Raw genomic sequence first — 13,495 nt, forward strand, 5'->3', positions numbered from 1 at the left:
TTCTGCAGTAGCAAGTACTAGTGCTTGGAAGCAGCATTTTCATGGCACATTAACATTGCAGATTTGCAGTTCCATGTGTTTTTGGAAAATATTTTCTGATTTTTAGTGTTTGTTTCAAATGAAAAATAGCTTAGAGATTGCTTAATATTATTATATTAATAACAAATTTTTATTTATATTTATATTTATAATATTTAAAATAATAATATATAATATAAAATATTATAATTTTTAGTATTATCAACTATACATATTTAATTATCTATATCTAATTATTTAATATTTTAAAAAAATTATAATATTATAATATTCTTTTATATTATTGAAAAATTTTTATTATTAATATTTTAATAATAAATATTTATTACAATTATAAATATATTAATAATAAATGTTTTATCTTATAAAGGTTAAAATATACCATAAGTCCATATGTATTCTTCACAAATTGAAATTTAGTGCATGTACTATTATTTTCAAGAATTTAGTTTTCTACCTTTCGATTTAAAATCAAGTTAAATTGTTAACAATGTTAATTTTTTTGTCAATTTTTTAATGTCACTTTTTAAGTAAAAATATTTGGTATTCATATAACTAAAAATAATTTTATAATGAAGATAAATTTAACAAAATATTTTAAAAATGCTAACAACTGAACTCGATTTTGATATCTAAAAAGTAGAACTAGCCCAAAAATAAAAAATACATAGACTAAATTTTAAATTTACGAAGAGTATAAAGACCTATGACATATTTTAATCTAGTATAAAAATATGCATTTGATGCGGTCGTTGAGAGCACAAAAAATATCCTATTCCCTATTAAACAATGAAAAAGAATAGTAAAAGGGAAGTAGGGTCGAATCCTCAAAGACCGGATTGCATGAATGATTGTTTCTCGAAATCCTGGGCAGAATTGTGCCCAAGAAAACCTGCGTTCCTAAAAAAATAAAAATAAAAAATAGATTTTTAAAGTTTTGATCTGAGAGTGAAATAAAATAAAAACGAAATTAAAAGTTGAATTGATATTTCAGAAATTAAAAGTAAAAATAAAGTTGAGTAAAATATTTATTATGGTGGATTTCCAGCTTCCGGTTGTCTTGATTCACCTTGGGTTCGATCCTTGGCTTTTAAGTGACCCTTCTCAAGTAGATTAAGCTAGTTATAGTGGAAGAGGACGTCTACGACTACCAGCTCCAAGAATTTAGACTTAAGATTTGGCAGAACCTGACTCTTAACCAATAATTACTTTTGTGGGACTATCTTCTGCTAGATCATCACTTCCCAATGGCGAATACCACGCCATTTTGTCTCTTAGACTCACCAACCTCTGACGCAGAAAGCCAACGAACCGACTGTGCAACCTTCCCTAAACGTACAAAGTGGCTGTTCCTTGCACAAGTAGAAAAGATCACCTATTAAGGGACATGGACGGAAGCGTTAGCCCCGTAATGCGGAGAAGCGATGAATACCCTGTTGAGAAGGCTAAGTGCAGATTCTAAGCCATGAACCTTTTTGGGGAATTTTGACAACCTTCAGCTAGATTAGATTTAGTGGCTCATGATTTTTGGGAAAAAACTAAAAATAATAGAAAGAGAATTTTTATTGAGAGAAAATATGGAAAGAACAAAAAGACTAAATTTATGGGGGAGAGAGTATTTACAGCAAAAGATGGACAAAATTTATGTCATTTCATCCCCTATTTATAGTACTAAGAAACCTAATCTATTCCTAATTAAATTCTAAAAGATAAATACAAATAAATAAAGATAATTAAAGATAATTAAAGATAAATAAAAATAAATCCTAAATTTAAATCTAAATAATTATCCTTAATAATTATCCTAATATAATAAAACATTAAATAGAGTCTCGTGATATAAAATCTCTTCTTTTTCACTTTTGCCCTTATGTCTTCTATACTTGCATTTTTGGCACCACCTTTTTTCCCTATGTTGCATGTTGGCCTATTATATCTTCAAATTTGCACTTTTTTACCTTTAAATTTCCTTTTGCCTCCAATTTAGTCCCTAAAAAATAAAAGATCATAAAATAACCCAAATTAGTAGGATCATACTCAAAATAAACATGCAATTAGCACATAAAATATATCGTTCTAGAGTATTATTGAATTCCCCCTACTTAGCCCATGCTTGCCCTCAAGTATGGTTCGTGTCCACTGTGAAAATTAAATCCTGCCAAGAAAGAAATATTACAAAGTTTTATAAAAATTAGTCAAAATGCATATGAAAAATAAAGAGAACCCTTAGCTTGCTTTAATTAAAATTGAAAAAGTATTCCAATTAACACACACAAAAATTAAGATTAACTTGGATTATTTCATGAAAATTAGGTAATTTACCAAACCTATCAAGACACCCTATTCGTTTCTACCTTTAGTCCCCACACTTTATTGATATGTCTTTTTTTTTTTTAATTTAATTTAATTTAATTTAATTTATTTATTTTTACTTAGGAATATATTGAACCTTTTGACGCGAAAAGAGAAGACCACCAAACACCCCACCTCGGTTACTCAGCCCAACACACTCCTAATTTTTATTTTTCTTAAGAACATATCGAACCTTTTGACGAGAAGAGAGATGACAGCCAAGCACCTCACCCCAGTTATTCAGCCCAACATATTCTTAAAAATTAATTCCGGTTAGCGGAGTTTTACCTAACACGTCACACAACCATTTGAGGCGAAATAGGATGACAACCCAAGCACCCTATCCCGGTTACTCAGCTAGTCACGTCTTAAACTATACTTATAACCATGGAAACATTAATATTTTTAAAAGAAATTTTAATTTTGGAGGACTTAGGAGCAACAATCAAGTGTCAAAAATAAGTTTCAGCAACCACCTTAATAATCATGAACATATTTTAAGCATGTAATTGTATTAGGTGTCCTTTTTTCATTTAGATTTAATCAAATTTACTAAAAGCAAAATAGGGTTAATAAAAGGGTTAACTTTATTAATCATAATTATTTTAACATAATATAAATAAAACAGTGGAGATGAAATCAATTATAGCAAAATCATAATTTTCTCAAAAGATAAAAATCATGCTTGTAAGTCAAACAGTGGGAAATTCCTAATAAAAATCTTAGGTATGAAAAGAGGCAGAATATTCTTAAAAAAAAATAAATATGGGCAGAAACGAGCACAAGGTAGCAACAACAGTAACACAATAGTAAAATCAGCAGATAAAATGACAGAAATAATAAGGAATATCTTCCCCCTACTTAAAACACATTATCCTCGATGTGAAAAATAATATCAACAAATATGCTGAAAAGAAAGAGTTTAGGACACTCCCCATGTCGTCACTGTCATGTATGCATAGATGCAAGGAGGAGAAGGTTTGGCGTTGCGTGGAGGAAGGGAAGGCATTCGTCGACTAAGTTGACGTGTAGGGGCGTCGGGAATTGACACCGACGGTAGTTCATGGCAAAAGATGGTTCGGCGGTGGCTTGGCTTCGGGTTCTCACAATGGTGTTGGAGAAATCGGCGGTGGATGGGGTAGAAGGAAGGTGCGGTGGCTGGTGGGGGTTTGTGTGAAAAATGGGATAAATTGTTAGGATTTGGAGGTGTATAGGAGAGATGTTTGGCTGCAGGTTTTGGGTAGTCATGGGCAGGGATGCGCTATTCCTAGTTGGAATAGGGATAGAATAAGGCCTATTCCATACCATTTTTTTTTCTCTCCCTTTTCTTCTTATTTTCGCCTCGGTTTACCTAGATAAAAGAAGATAAATATATTAATATCCAAAGATAAAATAATAAATAATAAAATAAAATAAGATAAAATAAAATAAAAGTACTAATAAAATGAAGTAAAATAATAAATAATAAAAATTAAGAAAAGTAAAAAAAAAATAAAGGTTGGGTTGCCTCCCAACAAACGCTAATTAACGTCGCTAGCTTGACGCCTCAACTAGTATTGGAGCTGTTCCAACTGAATTCTTTCATTTGTACGAGCTTGGAAATTCTCCTTTTCTGTCACATCCACCATATTTGGTTCAATCGTCATTGTGCCTCTTTCTTTGGTTTTGTTTTTTTCTCCAAGAAAATCTTATGTGTGCCTATTAAGGGGTTAATCCCTTTTAAGTCGGCAATGGTCTCATCATTCTCTAAAAATGTGAATTTAAGATGCTCGGAAGTGGTTTTAATTTCGGACCTGATTCCTGCACAACAGAAGGTAGAAGTTTAGTATCTATAGGAGCCAATAATTTATTAACAGATTCAAAATCATCAAACATCATTTTAGATTTATCTCCATAAGATGACTCAAAAGTTTTTTCAGCTGATGAGTTAATTACGTCGATACGGTTTACGTTCAAGACTTCACTTGGGTGACTAATAGTACCATAAATGTTAAACTTTACGATCTCCCTGTCAAACTCCATCTTGAGGGTTCTGCTTCGTACGTTAATCTTAGTATTTGTAGTACTAAGGAAATGTCGCCTCAACAAGATGTCTGAAGACTCAGGAGCGTTATCCTCCTCTATTTTTATCATATAGAAATCTACAGGGAAGATAAGCCCATTGGCTTTGACTAATACGTCATCGAGGGCTCCTTCGGGATGCACAATGGACCTGTCTGCCAACTGAATGATAACACCTGTCTTTGTCAAAAAACCCGCGTTAAATTATTCATAAATAGAAAAATGCATGACATTTATGGAGGCCCCTAAATCACACATAGCCTTCTTAATTCCTAAATGACCTATTTTGCATGGTATTGCAAACATGCCCTTATCTTTACATTTCGCTGGCATTTTCCGCTATAACACTGCAGATACATTCTCACCAACACTTACCTTTTCATTACCTGTTAATTTTCGTTTGTTGGTGCAGAGTTTTTTAAGGAACTTGGCATACCGCAGAATTTGTCTTATGGCATCCAACAGCGGTATATTAATCTCGACATTTTTGAATGTTTCAAGGATCTCTTTGTCTTCTTTGCCTTTTCAACATTGATTTAATCGTCCTGGAAATGGAGGTTGAATTTTCGGCAATGGGGGTTTCGTTTGGACCTGTTCATCACTTTCGGGATTTTCTTTGGTGATTTCTTGGCCAAGATTCCTACCAGGAATTGGTTCCAGTACTTTTTCACTTCACAACGTCACTGCATTTGAGTGTTTTCTTGGATTAGGTTCTGTTTGTAACGGCAGCTTCCCTTGAGAGTTTAATTTCTCAATTGATATGGTTAATTCTCTTATAGATGCCTTCGTTTCTTTTTGGAAATTAAGAGTTTGTTGTTGGAAATCAAGGACATTAGCCGCTAATTTATTGATCATAGTTTCTAGAGAAGTACCTGAATCTCGTAGCTGTTGTGGAAACTGATTTTGGTATGGCTGATTATACCGTGGATTGGCTCCATAACTTAAGTTAGGATCGTCCCTCCATCCTGGGTTGTAGGTGTTAGCGTAAGTGTCGTATCACCTTTGTGGTGGCTTAGGAAAATTTCTCATAGCATCTAAATGAGCCATAGTATCATCACACAGACTAGGACATGTATCAGTTGTATGTTCAGGTGTAGCACATATTCCACATACTCATTTTACTTTTTCTGCAATAAGAGAATTCACAATATTAGTAAGTCTATCAAGTCTATCCTCAACGGTAGAATTACTTAGCTGGTGAACCCTTCTAGGGGGTTCAGGATTGGTTCGAAATTGCTGAGAATTTGCAGCCATCGTGGAGATCAAGTCTCTTGCTTGCTGAGGAGTCATGTTGAGCAATGCTCCTCCACTAGCGGCGTCTACCATATTCATCTCCATGGGTTTCAGGCCTTCGTAAAAGTATTGGAGGAGAGATTGCTCTGTTATACCATATTGTGGGCAACTTGTACACAACTTCTTAAATCGCTCCCAATAATCGCAAAGCAACCCTGTTTCTTTTTGTCTTATTCCAATAATTTCTCTTCTTAACTCAGCTACTCGTGATGTTGGAAAAAACCTATTGAGAAATAAACGAGAAAGATCAGGCCAAGTTGTAATAGATCCAGGAGGTAAATAAAATAGCCATTCCCTAGCTGAATCTGTTAGGGAAAAAGGAAAAGCACGTAATTTAATTTGATCCTCAGTTACCCCCTGAGGTTTCATACTAAGGTAAACCATATAGAACTCTTTCAGGTGCTTGTGGGGATTTTCATTTTGCAACCCACGAAAAGTTAGCAGAAGTTGGATTAAGCCTCAATTCAAAATCAGTATCTATAGTAGGATACGCGATGCATAGTGGCGGTTGTTCTGCAGGAGCTTCAACTATTTGTTGAATCGTTTGGGCCATTAGTTGATGTGCCAAATTAGGGTTTTCGTTAACCCTAGCGTTAAACACTTCTTCTGGTGAACCGATTTCTACTTTTTCGCTTTCAAATGTTTGAGTAGGGTTTTCGTTAACCCTAGAGTTTGCTTCGTCATCGATTCTGATTTCTAGCAGTGGATTACTTTGAGTCTCAACCACCGCTGACTGCTTTTTCCTTAGCTTTGTTTCCTTGTGATTAGCTCTCGTAGTCTTTTCAATCTCTGAATCAAACGCAAGAGTACCTAGAGTAGATCTGGTCATAAGAAATAAAAAATAAGATTAATACATTGCTAGTCCACGGTAACGGTGCCAAAATTTGATACGGTCGTTGAGAGCATAAAAAATATCCTATTCCCTATTAAACAATGAAAAAGAATAGTAAAGGAGAAGTAGGGTTGAATCCTCATGGATCAGATTGCACGAATGCTTGTTTCTCGAAATCTTGGCAGAATCGTACCCAAGAAAACCTGCGTTATTGAAAAAAAAATAGATTTTTAAAGTTTTGATCTGAGAGTGAAATAAAATAAAAATAAAATTAAAAGTTGAATTGAAATTCAGAAATTAAAAGTAAAAATAAAGTTAAGGAAAAGATTTATTATGGTGGATTTCTAGCCTCCGATTGTCTTGATTCACCTTAGGTTCGATCCTTGGCTTTTAAGTGACCCTTCTCAAGCAGAGTAAGTCAGTTATAGTGGAAAAGGATGCCTATGACCACCAGCTCCAAGAATTTAGACTTAAGATTTGGCGGAACCTAACTCTAGCCAATTATTGCTTTTATGAGACTATATTCTGCTAGATCAGCACTTTCCAATGGCGAATACCACGTCATTTTGTCCCTTGGACTAGCCAACCTCTGCCGCAGAAAGCCAACGAACCGACTGTGCAACCTTCCCCAAACGTACAAAGTGGCTGTTCCTTGTACAAGTTGGAAAGATCACCTATTAAGGGACATGGACGGAAGCGTCAGCCCCGTACTGTGGAGAAGCGATGAATACCCTGTTGAGAAGGCTAAGCGCGAATTCTAAGCCTCATGAACCTTTTTGGGGAATTCAATCTATATAATTAGCATGTAATCTAGTGTTTCACTACTCTAGCCATTGTTTAAACCAGAGAAGAAATTGTGAAATGTGTGTCTGTGTCCTCTTTTCATGAGTGTTGTTAGACTCAGGCCCTTAAGCTCCTAGAACGGATCACACTTCACACTCATATAGGTAGATCTTATCAAGAGTGTTCTCATAATTATAACACTCTAACATATTTATGTTTTGAGTCTATTAAGAGTACATTACTCATTATTCTCTTATCATTACGAGTACCAAACAATTCAATCTTAGGATAAATTTATTTATAAAGCTAGCAATTACATACTAATGATGTACTTTGTCTCATTGAACTTAAGACTTGACGTTATACCAAACATTGAGTCAATTTTCCATCATGGGTGACTTTAATTGATAGGTTTGGGTCTCATCCCTTTTGAGGTCTTGTTGACTACATCTCTAACAAGACTTTTTGTCAATGGATTCGCTAAGTTTTCACTTAACCTATCATAATTAATAGTGATCACCCCATCAAAGATTAATTGTTAGACATAGTTATGTCTTAATCTTTTATTTAGATTTTCCATTATATACTTGGCAATATGCATTTGTTAGAGTAGCCTCACCATTATAACAAATAGAAATAGGTGAAATTGGTTTAGGCCATAGAGGTATATCATAAAGCAAATTTCTTAACCATTTTGCTTTTTTAGATCTAACAACTAATACAATAAATTTAGCTGACATGGTAGAATCAATAATACATATTTGCTTAATAGAACCCCAAGAAATGACACCTCCACTAAGAATGAAGATTTATCCACTAATAGAAGCATGATTTTCCAAACTTGTAATCCAACTAGCATTTTAATACCTTTATAAAATTGAAGGATATCCATTATAGCATAATCTATAGTTAATAGTTTTCTTTAAGTAACTAAGTACTCTATTCAAAGCTTGCCAATGTAAACTATTCGGATTACTTGTGTAGCTATTGAATGTCCGAATAACATATGCAATATCTGGCATTGTACAAGTCATTATGTACATGAGACAACCAATTAGACTTTCATATTTTAATGGATCAATCATTAGATAATAATTTTATCTGAGGACCCATGGGAGTTGTAACAGCCCGATTTTAGCTAAGTCAGAATAGTGGTTCCAGAACCACTAATCTGATGTCAAAAAAATTATTTTAATATTATTTTATGTGTTTACAGCATGATAGCATGTATGTGTGAAAGTTTCGTGATTTAATTTTATCGATTGGATGTCTAATTAGATAAAAGGACTAAATCGCGTAAAATGCAAAAGTTGTATTCTACTTGCTAAAGGTGTCAAATGGCCTTAGCTTTTAAATATGATGGCCTCAAATGGTAATTAGACCATTTTAAATGATAGTGGACTTTTATGGACAACATTTATGTGTTATTAAATGAATTATAATAAGGTTAGTTTTGTAATTTGATAATAAGGTTAATTAAAACATAACAAAAAAAAATTTTGTCCATCTTTTCACTTTTATGGCTGAATGTTGAGGAATAAAAAAGAATTAATGGAGTTTTAGGGTTCGCCTAGTGCACGGTTAATTTGATCAAGAATGAAAGAAATCAAATTTAAATCGGAGAAAATCAAAAGTTATCGAATAATTGATCCTTCCGAACACAAGGTAAGTTCATATGCAAATAAATGTCCTTAAATTGAGTTATATATGTTTAATTTTCATTGAACTGCTATGAATTTTGAATGATCAAATACGAGCAAGAATCGACAAGGTTATAATATCTGAAAGTCCCGTACGAACCTTAAAAATGGTATAGGATACGAATGCCATGATATTAGGATTAATGAGATTATGTATGAGACCATGTCTGGGACATTGGCATCATTATATGATTATGTGTAAGACCATGTCAAGGACATTGACATCGTTATTTGATTTCGAGTAAAACCATAGCTGGGCTATCGGCATTGATATGTGATAACATGTAAGATCATATCTGAGATATGGTATTGTACGAGTTATAGGTGATTTAGGTACGTACGAGTTAAGTTGATTCAACGGGCAAAGTCAAGTGATAAAGAATTAGTGAATGAGTTAAGTGACTCAGGTACGTACGAGATTCATACAAGTATTGAAAAATGAAGTACTTAATGAATTCTTTTATGATATTGAATATGTATACATTGGGAAAGGTTTGTGAGCTTATATGTACTTACTCATAGTTTACCTATTGAAGGAAATAATGTTGATTCATGTGATAATTTTATTTTTATATGGCTTACTAAGCTTTTTAAAGCTTACTTTGTGTGTTCTTTCCCTATTTTATAGATAATCGAAACTAGCTCGAACTCGGGGATCATCAAGAACATCATTACACTATCGATAAACTTTTTGGTACTTTTGATGCTATGTAAATATGGCATATGGCATGTATAGGCTAGTGATATGATGACGTGTTTTGAGATTTGATATTAACCATGAGATTTGGCTTATAAATAATATAAAAGTTGGTGTGAATTTGGCCATTTGGGTTGGCTTACTTTATGAGTTTGGTAAGTGAAATATGATGTATATAAATGGCTTTGTGTTTTGGCATGTTTGTCATGGATGTTGTGATGGTTATATGGTTGCTCAATTAACTAGTTGTCAATTGGTGTATTATTGCTTTAAAAAAAATGGCATGTTGTGACTTGGTTTAAGATGATTAATTTGCATGATTTGTATATAAAATAGTATGTTTTGGTTGCCTATAAATGTATTGAAATGGTATGAAATGATGTGGTTTTGGTTTGCTTGAGGAGGGTGAGAAATGTGACTTAAACCAAACCTATTTGCGCCCCACATGGTTGAGTACATGGACGTGTGACTCAACCGTGTGTCTGCTGTAACTTAATTAAACAAGTCAGTGAGTTACACAGCTTAGACAAACGGGTGTGTCTACTGGCTGTATGTGACTTACGGGCTGACACATGGGCGTGTGGTCGGCCGTATGACCTATGTCAGTATACCTTCCTGATTTTACACGACCATGGCACACGGGCATGTCTCCAGCCTTGTGATGCAAGTCAGTATATATGCCCTGTTTCTACACGACCTAAGATACGGGCGTGTCTACTAGCCATGTGAGGCATACGGCCTGTTCACAGGGCGTCTGATCCCTGTATGCATGAAATTTTTTTAAGTTTTTCCAAAGTTTACAAATGTTATCAGTTTAGTCTCAAACCTCTTCCAAGCATGTTTTAAGGTCTCGTAAAGCCTTATAAAAGACAATGTGATCATGTTTGATCGATGTTTATGTGATAATGGATTCATGTGAGAAATGTATATTGTATGTTGTGAATTTTTAGGTAATGCCTCGTAACCCTATTCCGGCGACGGATACGGGTTAGGTGTGTTACAGGTGCAGATGTTGAATTTGGTGGCCTAAGTGTAGTATTTTTGTGTATGTTGACTTATAATTTCTCAAACAGATTGGTGAATAGAACAAATTCATTAATTACATTAATATACTTTGTATAATTATCCTCACATGATTTTTGCGTACAAAGCAAAATAGAAGCAAATGTTGTTCACTGGTTGTCTAATGTTTAACTAATACTAAGTGGTATTATATGGTCAGATTGTAATACAGAAAGACAACTTATATTAGTAGACGAATCTAAACATGCTCTTAATTTAATAAAAAATGAACAAACAGATTAAAACACTAATATGTCATCTATCAATTCCAATTGGGGAGATACTTTGTCTTGGACATCAGAGCGGATGACTCATAGAAGATAGAGACATATATGTAACTGACTGGACTGACAGTACATCAGACAAGACTCAAGAAGAATAGATCCTGAATCTATTTATGAATTTATTCACTTATGACGTTCATAGTGTGGCATGCTTAAATCCTAAGAAGATCAGGGACTATGTATGCATGACTCGTATATTTTGACGTAAGTAAAAGCTTGAGTTCAAATAGATAAGGAATCAAAAGTTGGTGCGTTGGGTATATGGCTTTTGTAGTATGTAGTGTTATTCAAAATAGTGGAATTCATAACTAGAGACATGGGTAAATGATATCCTCTTATTGACATTACATGACTGATGAAAAGTAAACGTGGTCACTGGTCGTTCGTCTTTGTGATGAATGACTTTATTACTATTTGATAGTAATTGACTTTTTATGAAGGAAGATGTAATGGTCACCATGAGATAAAATAAGATTATATTGGGAGAATAAATATTATTCCAAAAAGATTAAGGATATCCTATGAGGGTAACACACTTACGACAATGTCATTGAATGAGCACTAACTGAGTTTCTTTCGTAATGGTATGTCGTTAGGGAGAGCTCAGTCACGATACTATAGTGGAATGAGTTCATGACTAAATAAGTTTATAATTAATAGGCAAAAAGCTGGAACCTAATTATAAATCATTTGAGCCCTAATTGCATATATCCAAACAGTCCCTTTGTTAGCACGATGAAACCAAAAATGAATTGTATGTTAAATTAAATGAACAGAAATGAATAGAATTAGTGAAAAATGGAGAAATGGGAAATCATTTGGAAATGATTATGTCTTTATCCAAAATGAAAATGAAAATAAAAATGAGAATGGAGAAATGGAAACATTTGAAAATGATCATGGTTTTCTCCAAAATGAAAATGAAAATGGAGAAATGGAATCATTTGGAAATGAATATGGTTTTCTACAAAATGAAAATGAAAAATAAATTTATGTTTTTCGAATTAAATAAAACTTGAAACTAGAAATAAATCATTTGGTCATAGTGAACAATTGAATACAGAAAAATTAAATATATTTTCTCATAGATTTTTTTACGGTAAAGTCGTAATGATTTTAACGTAATTAGAATTAGGCTGAGAAGATTATTTGATTGGAAATATATTGAAAAGTTTATTTTGGGAAATAGAAAAACAAATATTGAGTTGGATCAAATTATAAAATATTAGGTTAAAAGTTTGGAAAGTACTTGTATTTAGACCCGATATAGGAGAGACAAAAACCCCTTTAGGTTAAAGGGGTGGACGGCAAACCCTAGTAATATTAACTAGGGTTGCTGCCACTTATACTTCTAGTTGACTAGGAGTTCGTTTTTCTAGTTAAAATAAACTTCTACAATTCAATAAGGGTTCTACCTTCTCTCTTTATAAATAGATGGAACCGGTAGGGCTATTTACACAACTTTAAGATATTGTTACTCTACCCGAAAATAGAAAGAATTTATTCTCAACCATTGAATCTATTTTCCAGAATAATAATTTTTTCGGTCTTCATTTGAGAAGAGATTTTTTGTTTTCACATTTAAAGAAAAGAAAACTATTTCTAGTTCTGTGTTTTGATTCGAATCGTTCGAGCTTACACTCGAAACAGTTTGTGGTACGAGAATAGAGAAAAAGATTGTTTGGTTGAAAGTCGTGAATGACAAGGATCCGTCTATTTGAAAACACAGTTGTGAATTTGGTCTAGGGTTTATTGCTATAAATATCACAAATTAGGTCAGTTTTCAAAAAATTATTTTCCGCAACCGTTTTCGAATCGTATTTTTTCCAACAATACATGTTGGTATACAATTGAAAATATCAAACTTTTTAAGCACATTTTCATGTAATGTGATTGTGATAAACCTATAATACTTTCCTTTCAGGTTATTTTAATCCCGATAATAACATCTGCTACACTTATATCTTTTGTAGCAAAGTTGCTTGACAAAAATTTCTATGTTTTCTACTTGTTCCAAATTTGTGTCAAATATGAGCATGTCACTACATATAATTAAGCAAGTTATGACACTTTTTTCATTTTCAAATTTGCTATATATGCACTTATTAAATTCATTTATTTTATAGTTATTAGCTAGAAAATCTTGTCAAACTTTTGGTGTCATTACATTGGTGCTTGTTTAAGCCTATATAAAGATTTAACAAGCTTACATACCTTATGCTCCTGTCCTGGAACACCAAATCCTTCTGATTGTTCCATGTACACTTTCTCTTCTAATTCACCATTTAAAAAAATGCAATTTTAACATCCATTTGGTGAACAACCAAATTATATATTGAGATAAGTGATATTAAGAGTATAATCATAGCAACCTTTGCTACTAGAGCATAAG

This window comes from Gossypium arboreum, chromosome 9 (assembly GCF_025698485.1).
Source record: "Gossypium arboreum isolate Shixiya-1 chromosome 9, ASM2569848v2, whole genome shotgun sequence".
Classification (NCBI taxonomy): domain Eukaryota; kingdom Viridiplantae; phylum Streptophyta; class Magnoliopsida; order Malvales; family Malvaceae; genus Gossypium; species Gossypium arboreum.